The sequence below is a fragment of the Hyperolius riggenbachi genome, chromosome 1 (genome assembly GCF_040937935.1).
Source record: "Hyperolius riggenbachi isolate aHypRig1 chromosome 1, aHypRig1.pri, whole genome shotgun sequence".
Classification (NCBI taxonomy): Eukaryota; Metazoa; Chordata; class Amphibia; order Anura; family Hyperoliidae; genus Hyperolius; species Hyperolius riggenbachi.
In genome coordinates, this window is record NC_090646.1 from 394,691,965 (window position 1) to 394,704,656 (window position 12,692).

Consider the following 12,692-nt stretch of genomic DNA (forward strand, 5'->3'; position numbering starts at 1 on the left):
ATCAGAGCCATTCTCACACAAGTTTGACAAAAACACGTCTACCTATGTCAAAAGGCCTAGGAGACCACCTCCCAGCAATAAGCTATCTCGAGCCCATGGCCAAGACCATGGGTCAAACAGATTCGACAGAGGGGGGAGAGACACCTTTCGACGAATCTGGGACATGAGAAAGGAGTTTCACGAGAAAAACATAACAAACGGTAATGAGGACCAACTCAATTGGTCCTTGGCCGTTCAACTTCAGGAAAACGAGTCCCTAAACAGGTCCCCAAACAAGTCGTATTTACTAAACAGCTCCGTGGCGCTTTTAGGAGAATTATCCACATCTGACGCCCTGCGAGATCCTCGCCAAGATAATATCAATGTCAATGCCCCTTTTTTAGGGCCAATTCCCCCGCCCACACCGACCTTAGGGGGAAAGAAAAGACACATGTCCGACGAGGAACAAGAGGTGGGCGTCAAGTCCAAAAAAGGAAAGAACGGAGAAAACTTAGGGACAGACAATTTGACACAATAAAGATCTTCAACTTGTCGTCCCACTCCCTAACAGACAGTGAAATCACCTTACTGAATAGGGGGCTCAATTTTGCCCCAACGGTGGGGCCAGATGAATTTCAATTATTCAAAGATTTGAACAAATTCATCAGGAATTTGACTTTAAAAAGATATTATGGGTTGAAGGAAACACACAACAAGGAACCACCCCCGAGACCAGGCATCACCGAGCCTGGTCCATGCAGAGACAGTACCATGGGGGACGAGTTTGGAGCACTACAGGACCTAGAGGACCTATTGGCTGAGCAAGAAGATACAAGTGAAGCAGAGGACTGGTTAAATCTATGGACCAATCCAGAAATACAACACAGTGGGTTCAAACCCAGGTCCATCTTCCACCCCACCTTTGCCAAAGGCCCCCACATCAACAATTTCTACCAAGCTGTTTGGTGTCAACTCAAAACATTGTGTGGCAACAGAGATAAGAACAAATACAACAATCTCAATAGACAAGAGAGAGAGGCCCTAAAACAACTCATTCAAAATAACAACATCGTGATCCGTCAGGCGGACAAGGGTGGAGGCATAGTGGTTGTGGATCACGAAGATTACCTCAAAGAGGGGCTCCGTTTGCTGGGAGACTCTTCAACTTATCAAAAATTGAGCAAAGATCCTACAGTAGAATATCTGACAGAACTCAAAACTCTAGTCCAACGAGCCCTGCAGATGGGGACGATATGTAAGGATGAATCCCGTTTTCTTATCAATGAACATCCATTAATTCCGTACTTCTACCATATACCCAAGATCCACAAAGACGAAAATTCCCCTCCGGGCCGACCAATAGTTGCTGGTATGGATGGGATTCTAGCCCCCCTATCAGAATATGTGGACCACTTTTTACAACCAATAGTGGTGAACACCAAAGCATACACAAGAGACTCAAGCTATGTTCTGGACATTCTTCGGGATGTACAGTGGAGTAAACATTACAGATGGGCTTCATTGGATGTCAGCTCACTCTACACGTGCATCCCACATGAGAAAGGTCTAGATGCTGTAAGCCATTTCCTCACCTCTGATGGTTGCATACATCACACCCAGGCCCAATTCATTCTGGATCTTTTGGAGTTTTCTCTCACTCACAACCATTTCACATTCGCTGGAGATTTCTACTTACAGACTTGTGGGACGGCGATGGGGGCGGGGTTTGCTCCGAGTTTCGCAAATCTATATATGGCTTACTGGGAGGACCACTACATCTGGTCCAACTCCCCGTTCGGGGCAAACCTCGCCCTATACCTTAGGTATATAGATGACGTCCTCATCATCTGGGAAGGACCGGAGGACACATTCAACAAGTTTGTTGAATACTGCAATAACAATACCTTTGGTCTACAGTTCACCTCAGTATCAGATGAAAGCAACATTGTGTTCCTTGATTTGGAACTGGGTCACAATGACCATGGTCAAATCACGTCGCGAACACATTTCAAGCCGACTGCTGGGAATTCTTTTCTACACAAAGAGAGCTGCCACCATCCAAGGTGGATCAACAACATCCCAAGGAGCCAGTTCTGCCGTCTCCGCAGAAACTGCTCCATCAAGGAAGACTATGACAAACAGGGGGCATACCTAACAAAAAAATTCCTGGACAAAGGCTATGACACAACTAATATAGAGAAGGCTAGATCAGAATACAGAGACAAGAAAACCCCCAAAAGGAAAGGAATAGAAGGTGAAAGAACCCCTACTAAAGGACCGCAGTTTGTAACCACGTTTAACAACAGAGCAGGCAATATCAATCACATCATTCGCACGAATTGGCCCCTCCTCTTGCGTGACCCTGTTCTTAGCCGTCATCTACCCACAAAACCAAACACCATTTTCCGGAGGGCGAAATCCCTCAAGAACAAGATAGCAAAAAGTAATATCGGCTCCAAAGATCAAAGAGACTCTCGTCCAAACGCATTTGGGCTAACTGGAAATTTTCGTTGTGGAAAAGCCAGGTGCAAATGTTGCCCCTTCATACAACATCGCCAGAAGCTTGTACAGACAGACCAGCACACTATCCAGGTGAAACAATTTATAAACTGTGGCACTCCGTATGTAGTGTATCTACTATCTTGTGATTGCCCAAAATACTATATCGGCCGCACCACACGCCCACTACGGGAACGTTTTGGGGAACACAGACGAGGAATCGAGGATGGACTGCAGACTCATAGTGTCCCTCGGCACTTCCTTGAGAACCATGACCAGTCCACTGACCACCTAACAATCATGGGTCTGGAGGCCATTTCATCTGGACTACCCATGGGCCTAAGATACAGGAAACTGTGCGAAAAAGAAGCATACTGGATCTTCAGACTGAACACCTTGTGTCCAGCAGGGTTGAACGAGGAGGTAGAAACAGCCAACTTTATATGATTCCCTCCAGGTGCAGCACGACTTGCCATGCACCACCACTTGGGTCCACCTCCAACCGGGTTCCCATTGATCTAGTTCCCAATTCTCATGCCATCCCAAATCTTGCCTCTCCCCCCCCCCCCCCCCCCTCCGCACTTTGCAGCTGGTGGGAAATATGGCCTTATGTAGATGGACACAGGCACAGATATTGCAGACACTGGTGTATACATACACAGATGCCTGCATGTCCGATGTAAAACACTGTATACGCTGTCATGTGTCTTCAGATCAACGAACCACAGAACGTTAATTGTAATGTTGTGTTTATTAGTTCTCAAATGCCTTTCTTGTGTGCTCATACACTTTTTTGTTTATTGTTTTTGTTTATACTTTCATTTATATTGGTCCTTCGCTCTTATATATATATATATATATATCTTGTATATATGTTTTTCATGTACTGTTTATTGCATTGTACATAAGACTCATTGTTGTTGCGGTGGCCAGCGTTTTCTATACAGTCTTGCTGCTGGGTTTCATGTGCAGCACTCTCAGTGCAGCCCAAAATTGCATTTATGACATCCAGCGCCACAGCCCCCCGGGCAGGGCTCTGCATCTCTCCCCTTTCAGCCCATACAGAATATACCCATGCCAACAGAGATGCCGAGGCATGTACTTGTATATACAGGCGCCGCTGGCCACGCCCCCCGCTGTCATTTGGGTTGTCGGCCACACCCCCCTCCCTTGTCTCTATTGGAAGGCCAAGGCTACCATATGTGTGCACCGCTGGCCACGCCCTCTGTTGCCACTTGCGCTACTGACCACGCCCCTGCCCGTGAGGTAAATATTCCTGCACTTGGGGGCCACCAGTCATGTCCCTCGCCTTCCTCCCCTCCAGCACACCTGGAGAGTCAACATGCCACCAGGGAAGCCGAGGTTTCCAGCTCCAGCTTTTCCCATCTACAGGGATGCTGGGGCCAGGTTTTTTTTTTTTTTTTTTTTTTTTTTTCCCCTCTACAGGGATGCTGGGGCCACGTTTTTTTTTTTTTTTTTTTTTTTTCTTGCAACACTTCATACTGTTGCAGTTGAATCAATCAGTTATTTGCCGTCAGGGCTTCATGCCCTGGTGATTTAGAGTTGAGCTTCCGTCAGGAGGCTGGAAAATATAGGGTTTTTGTTTGCTGCACTTTGCAACCCACTGCCATCAGCGCTGTTGACCCGCCCCCGTTGCCTCTACAGGGATGCTGGGGCCACCGTTTTTTTTTTTTTTTTTTTTTTCTTGCAACACTTCATACTGTTGCGGTTGAATCAATCAGTTATTTGCCGTCAGGGCTTTATGCCCTGGTGATTTAGAGTTGAGCTTCCGTCAGGAGGCTGGAAAATATAGGGTTTTTGTTTGCAGTACTTTGCAACCCCGCCCCCTACCCTCTCACCCTCGTTAACCTCAATTTGCTCTGGGAAGCCATTCCCTTGACTCCTGTTATAAATAGGAGCATAGTGTGCATGCAGGTACGTTAACTGACGAAGGCGTGGACACGCCGAAACGCGTCTTGACGTAACCTGCACACAGTCACCCCGAAGGGACACCTGTCATCCATTTACCATCTGGATCCTTGCTGCCGCTGGCCACTGCAGCTTCAGGTTTCGCTTCCAAGAGGGGATGTCCTTTTTATTCTGGGCTATATGCCAATTTTAAATGCCTACTGTTCATACACATCTAGTAAGTGTATCTTTTATTGCGCAGTTTTCATTTTATTAAACGGTATCACACTACGGAGCGCTCCTCCTGTCTTTTGCTTCCTTTTCCAGTAGTCCGCTCACAGCCGAGTGTTTGAGGAGCTGCCAGTGTGTGATCAGTCTGCGGTCCACTTTGACCTCTCACCTGCGTTAGCGCAAGATTGCACATCTTTTGTTTTTCCTCATTGGCATCTATACGGCTGACCGAATCTTGCAGCAACGACGCAGAGGATTACAAATATGGCTAGTCGAGCCACAAGAGTCACTGCATCCAACAGATGGGACGATCTCACAGAAGACATCAAAGCTAAGTTGGGGGCTATATGTGATGATGTCATGTCTGACCCACACAGGGTCAATCAGGGTATTCAATCCACAATGATCAACAACAGACAAACCGATGACCATACACTAAAACTCAATTCTATGATCGGCTTGTTCAGAGAGTTGGAAGAGGCTAGAAAATATGAATTTACCCAATGGATAGATGCCTCATTCCTCTCTGAATATATCCGACACCACATAGCCCCCAGAGGGATGAGGAACACCAAAGAGTGTGACTTTTTGGACCCTGATTTGGTTGACAAGTGGGAAGTAGCGTCTAAGACCTGCACCACCACATGGATGACCATTGCCAACGCGCAAAGAGAGCGTAACCTGTCCCGTGTCAGGACAGTGATTCCTGACATCGAGCAGGAACTGTCCAAGTTTTTAGACCTAAGAGAGTATAATGAATGGGAAACCAAAAGTCAAAACTTTCTAGAGTCCTTTGAAAATGAATTATTAGACAGAAAGGTCAAAAAGTTCCAGAGGGACAAAGTAGACTATGCCCTGGGTAATGTATTTCATTGGGGACCTGATAAGCCTAAGAACAATGGTTCACTGCCCCAGAGCAAGACACCCATCATCCACACACACAGGGCTGACACACACAACACACGCCCCATGCCTACCCACAAGGGACTTGAGGGTCAGGGGGGTCATCACCCTCCCCTCCATACACAGACTGGGACCAATACTGAAAATGAGGAATGGCAAACTGTCCGAAGGAAAAATCGGAGAAAAGAGTACAGAGGACAAAACAGGTCCAATATCAACAACTCCAACATCTATATGAGACCAAACAATAGATCACACAAATCAGAGCCATTCTCACACAAGTTTGACAAAAACACGTCTACCTATGTCAAAAGGCCTAGGAGACCACCTCCCAGCAATAAGCTATCTCGAGCCCATGGCCAAGACCATGGGTCAAACAGATTCGACAGAGGGGGGAGAGACACCTTTCGACGAATCTGGGACATGAGAAAGGAGTTTCACGAGAAAAACATAACAAACGGTAATGAGGACCAACTCAATTGGTCCTTGGCCGTTCAACTTCAGGAAAACGAGTCCCTAAACAGGTCCCCAAACAAGTCGTATTTACTAAACAGCTCCGTGGCGCTTTTAGGAGAATTATCCACATCTGACGCCCTGCGAGATCCTCGCCAAGATAATATCAATGTCAATGCCCCTTTTTTAGGGCCAATTCCCCCGCCCACACCGACCTTAGGGGGAAAGAAAAGACACATGTCCGACGAGGAACAAGAGGTGGGCGTCAAGTCCAAAAAAGGAAAGAACGGAGAAAACTTAGGGACAGACAATTTGACACAATAAAGATCTTCAACTTGTCGTCCCACTCCCTAACAGACAGTGAAATCACCTTACTGAATAGGGGGCTCAATTTTGCCCCAACGGTGGGGCCAGATGAATTTCAATTATTCAAAGATTTGAACAAATTCATCAGGAATTTGACTTTAAAAAGATATTATGGGTTGAAGGAAACACACAACAAGGAACCACCCCCGAGACCAGGCATCACCGAGCCTGGTCCATGCAGAGACAGTACCATGGGGGACGAGTTTGGAGCACTACAGGACCTAGAGGACCTATTGGCTGAGCAAGAAGATACAAGTGAAGCAGAGGACTGGTTAAATCTATGGACCAATCCAGAAATACAACACAGTGGGTTCAAACCCAGGTCCATCTTCCACCCCACCTTTGCCAAAGGCCCCCACATCAACAATTTCTACCAAGCTGTTTGGTGTCAACTCAAAACATTGTGTGGCAACAGAGATAAGAACAAATACAACAATCTCAATAGACAAGAGAGAGAGGCCCTAAAACAACTCATTCAAAATAACAACATCGTGATCCGTCAGGCGGACAAGGGTGGAGGCATAGTGGTTGTGGATCACGAAGATTACCTCAAAGAGGGGCTCCGTTTGCTGGGAGACTCTTCAACTTATCAAAAATTGAGCAAAGATCCTACAGTAGAATATCTGACAGAACTCAAAACTCTAGTCCAACGAGCCCTGCAGATGGGGACGATATGTAAGGATGAATCCCGTTTTCTTATCAATGAACATCCATTAATTCCGTACTTCTACCATATACCCAAGATCCACAAAGACGAAAATTCCCCTCCGGGCCGACCAATAGTTGCTGGTATGGATGGGATTCTAGCCCCCCTATCAGAATATGTGGACCACTTTTTACAACCAATAGTGGTGAACACCAAAGCATACACAAGAGACTCAAGCTATGTTCTGGACATTCTTCGGGATGTACAGTGGAGTAAACATTACAGATGGGCTTCATTGGATGTCAGCTCACTCTACACGTGCATCCCACATGAGAAAGGTCTAGATGCTGTAAGCCATTTCCTCACCTCTGATGGTTGCATACATCACACCCAGGCCCAATTCATTCTGGATCTTTTGGAGTTTTCTCTCACTCACAACCATTTCACATTCGCTGGAGATTTCTACTTACAGACTTGTGGGACGGCGATGGGGGCGGGGTTTGCTCCGAGTTTCGCAAATCTATATATGGCTTACTGGGAGGACCACTACATCTGGTCCAACTCCCCGTTCGGGGCAAACCTCGCCCTATACCTTAGGTATATAGATGACGTCCTCATCATCTGGGAGGGACCGGAGGACACATTCAACAAGTTTGTTGAATACTGCAATAACAATACCTTTGGTCTACAGTTCACCTCAGTATCAGATGAAAGCAACATTGTGTTCCTTGATTTGGAACTGGGTCACAATGACCATGGTCAAATCACGTCGCGAACACATTTCAAGCCGACTGCTGGGAATTCTTTTCTACACAAAGAGAGCTGCCACCATCCAAGGTGGATCAACAACATCCCAAGGAGCCAGTTCCGCCGTCTCCGCAGAAACTGCTCCATCAAGGAAGACTATGACAAACAGGGGGCATACCTAACAAAAAAATTCCTGGACAAAGGCTATGACCCAACTAATATAGAGAAGGCTAGATCAGAATACAGAGACAAGAAAACCCCCAAAAGGAAAGGAATAGAAGGTGAAAGAACCCCTACTAAAGGACCGCAGTTTGTAACCACGTTTAACAACAGAGCAGGCAATATCAATCACATCATTTGCACGAATTGGCCCCTCCTCTTGCGTGACCCTGTTCTTAGCCGTCATCTACCCACAAAACCAAACACCATTTTCCGGAGGGCGAAATCCCTCAAGAACAAGATAGCAAAAAGTAATATCGGCTCCAAAGATCAAAGAGACTCTCGTCCAAACGCATTTGGGCTAACTGGAAATTTTCGTTGTGGAAAAGCCAGGTGCAAATGTTGCCCCTTCATACAACATCGCCAGAAGCTTGTACAGACAGACCAGCACACTATCCAGGTGAAACAATTTATAAACTGTGGCACTCCGTATGTAGTGTATCTACTATCTTGTGATTGCCCAAAATACTATATCGGCCGCACCACACGCCCACTACGGGAACGTTTTGGGGAACACAGACGAGGAATCGAGGATGGACTGCAGACTCATAGTGTCCCTCGGCACTTCCTTGAGAACCATGACCAGTCCACTGACCACCTAACAATCATGGGTCTGGAGGCCATTTCATCTGGACTACCCATGGGCCTAAGATACAGGAAACTGTGCGAAAAAGAAGCATACTGGATCTTCAGACTGAACACCTTGTGTCCAGCAGGGTTGAACGAGGAGGTAGAAACAGCCAACTTTATATGATTCCCTCCAGGTGCAGCACGACTTGCCATGCACCACCACTTGGGTCCACCCCCAACCGGGTTCCCATTGATCTAGTTCCCAATTCTCATGCCATCCCAAATCTTGCCTCTCCCCCCCCCCCCCCCCCTCCGCACTTTGCAGCTGGTGGGAAATATGGCCTTATGTAGATGGACACAGGCACAGATATTGCAGACACTGGTGTATACATACACAGATGCCTGCATGTCCGATGTAAAACACTGTATACGCTGTCATGTGTCTTCAGATCAACGAACCACAGAACGTTAATTGTAATGTTGTGTTTATTAGTTCTCAAATGCCTTTCTTGTGTGCTCATACACTTTTTTGTTTATTGTTTTTGTTTATACTTTCATTTATATTGGTCCTTCGCTCTTATATATATATATATATATCTTGTATATATGTTTTTCATGTACTGTTTATTGCATTGTACATAAGACTCATTGTTGTTGCGGTGGCCAGCGTTTTCTATACAGTCTTGCTGCTGGGTTTCATGTGCAGCACTCTCAGTGCAGCCCAAAATTGCATTTATGACATCCAGCGCCACAGCCCCCCGGGCAGGGCTCTGCATCTCTCCCCTTTCAGCCCATACAGAATATACCCATGCCAACAGAGATGCCGAGGCATGTACTTGTATATACAGGTGCCGCTGGCCACGCCCCCCGCTGTCATTTGGGTTGTCGGCCACACCCCCCTCCCTTGTCTCTATTGGAAGGCCAAGGCTACCATATGTGTGCACCGCTGGCCACGCCCTCTGTTGCCACTTGCGCTACTGACCACGCCCCTGCCCGTGAGGTAAATATTCCTGCACTTGGGGGCCACCAGTCATGTCCCTCGCCTTCCTCCCCTCCAGCACACCTGGAGAGTCAACATGCCACCAGGGAAGCCGAGGTTTCCAGCTCCAGCTTTTCCCATCTACAGGGATGCTGGGGCCAGGTTTTTTTTTTTTTTTTTTTTCTTGAAACACTTCATACTGTTGCAGTTGAATCAATCAGTTATTTGCCGTCAGGGCTTCATGCCCTGGTGATTTAGAGTTGAGCTTCCGTCAGGAGGCTGGAAAATATAGGGTTTTTGTTTGCTGCACTTTGCAACCCACTGCCATCAGCGCTGTTGACCCGCCCCCGTTGCCTCTACAGGGATGCTGGGGCCACCGTTTTTTTTTTTTTTTTCTTGCAACACTTCATACTGTTGCGGTTGAATCAATCAGTTATTTGCCGTCAGGGCTTTATGCCCTGGTGATTTAGAGTTGAGCTTCCGTCAGGAGGCTGGAAAATATAGGGTTTTTGTTTGCAGTACTTTGCAACCCCGCCCCCTACCCTCTCACCCTCGTTAACCTCAATTTGCTCTGGGAAGCCATTCCCTTGACTCCTGTTATAAATAGGAGCATAGTGTGCATGCAGGTACGTTAACTGACGAAGGCGTGGACACGCCGAAATGCGTCTTGACGTAACCTGCACACAGTCACCCCGAAGGGACACCTGTCATCCATTTACCATCTGGATCCTTGCTGCCGCTGGCCACTGCAGCTTCAGGTTTCGCTTCCAAGAGGGGATGTCCTTTTTATTCTGGGCTATATGCCAATTTTAAATGCCTACTGTTCATACACATCTAGTAAGTGTATCTTTTATTGCGCAGTTTTCATTTTATTAAACGGTATCACACTACGGAGCGCTCCTCCTGTCTTTTGCTTCAATTAAGGAAAATACCTAGATGAGGCTATTACAATAGTTCAACTCTTATACGTACCTTCTCTATTCTCTGTCGGGTGGATAATCCCACCCAGTCCCACAGGGTAGCAATATAATATGGAAAAATTGCCTTCTTCACTGACCTTTTCAAAGATGTAGCGTGCCTAGTTTACGTGGGGTGGGTTAGGACAAGTTGGGTCACTTCGGCACCTGCCCAGCTTCACACAGCGCCTAATTTGGGCACCGCCATAGACCCTTATATTAATTATGGCTATAGTGGTGCATGGGGAATTTCACTAAAAACACTGTTATTCGGGTGGCGGCAATAGCCGGGAAATGAATTATGCCACAAAAGGAATAAATTAGGTTATCAGTAGGGGCATTTATTTGCTATATTCCCCTACTGATTAGCTAGTGCAGGGGTAGCCATCTCTTAGTTTGTCCCTATACCCCAAATAAGCACCGCCAGGAACATACATATGCAGGTCAAGCACCTTAGTGGGGCAGCTTTTTTCTAAATTGTGTGGCTACCCTAGAATGTTGTACACAGTGATGGAACATTTAAAGTTAAATTCCACTTGTAGATATTTTGCTAAACAAGACTAAACAAGACTTTCTGTAATATCATATTGTTATTATATATATGTATATATATATATATATATATATATATATATACACAGTATATATATATATATATATATATACAGTATATATATACAGTATATGTGTACATATGTATATGTATATATATATATATATATATATATATATATAAAACGCTGACATCTTCCATAGCACTGTTCAGAGTGTATTGTGAGAAACATATCTTTGCATTTCAGTTTGATGACTTTTTTTAAACTATAGTTCTTTTCACGCTTAGTAACTGTATGATGTTTATAATACACACAAGCTAGAAATATCCTTCTTACTGCAAGAATGAATAATTAGCAGTACACCCTAGTTACACTCTTTGGACATCTTCACTAATTGAATGATAGGCAGAAAGCTTTCACACTGTTATCTGGAAGTTTCTGTCAGGAACTCTGAGAGGTGCATCCATATAAAACAAGGTAAGCATGCTGAAACCATGTTTGTCACAAATTCTTGCAAAGTGAAGAGTTGCTATTTTTTTCTCTTGCAAAACCCATCACCATTCTTTTCTTAAAGGGGCACTACAGCGAAAAACTGTAAAATTTAAAACATGTGCAAACTTATACAAATAAGAAGTACATTTTTCCAGAGTATAATGAGTCATAAATTACTTTTCTCCTATGTTGCTGTCACTAGCAGTAGTTAGTAGAAATGTGAAGGAAGTGACAGCTTTTGGACTAGTTCATCTCTTCAATCATAGGGGATTCTCAGCAAGGCTTTTATTCTTTATAAAGATATTCTCGATAAAGGATTTAAACAACGATGCTGGCCAGCCTCCCTGCTCCCTACTCAGTTTTTTGGCAGTTGGACAGAGCAACTGCAATTCACTAAGTGGTTTTGAAAATAAATATATCCCTGAGAATCCCCTATAAAGAGATGGACTAGTCCAAAACCTGTCACTTCTGTCAGATTTCTACTACCTACTGTAAGTGGCAGCAACATAGGAGAAAAGTAATTTATGGCTCATTTTACTCTGGAAAAAATGTACTTCTTATTTGTATATGTTTGCACATATTTTAAATTTTACAGTTTTTCGCTGTAGTGCCCCTTTAAGCTCTGTTCATTGCATGTCCACACCGTTGGAAATAAATATTAAAATAACCTAGCTAGTTGCGTCCTTTAGCTCCTTGCTGGCAGGAGAGTGAAAATGACTTCCTCAGCTGAGCTGATCACCTGACCAAGCTACACCCTGACCTCTTCATGTGGGTGATAATGAAATAGAGGCTGTTATGCTATTGCAGTTTAGACTTCCCTGATGGGAAATGTGCAGTTCAGGGTTTAATGACAGGGAAATCACCCTAATAGCCAATATCAATGTACTGCAAGCAAAAGTCTGTATTGCTTCTGTGGATTTATTCCAGATAGAGTAGTGGTATGAAGTGGCTGCAAGGTTTGACTCTAACAGCTGCACTAGCCTCTATGTATGTTGTTTGTCCAACCATGTTTAATATTTTATATGTGACCAATAAAAATTGTGCTTTAGGACTTATAGGGCCCATCTCTTGATTGCAGGATTAATGTTTTGACATACTGACTTGAGACAAGTTATACCAACATGTGGCTTTTCTGATGAAGCTAACTCTGTTAACAGAACAAAAATACACCAGACTTATTCAGCATGATG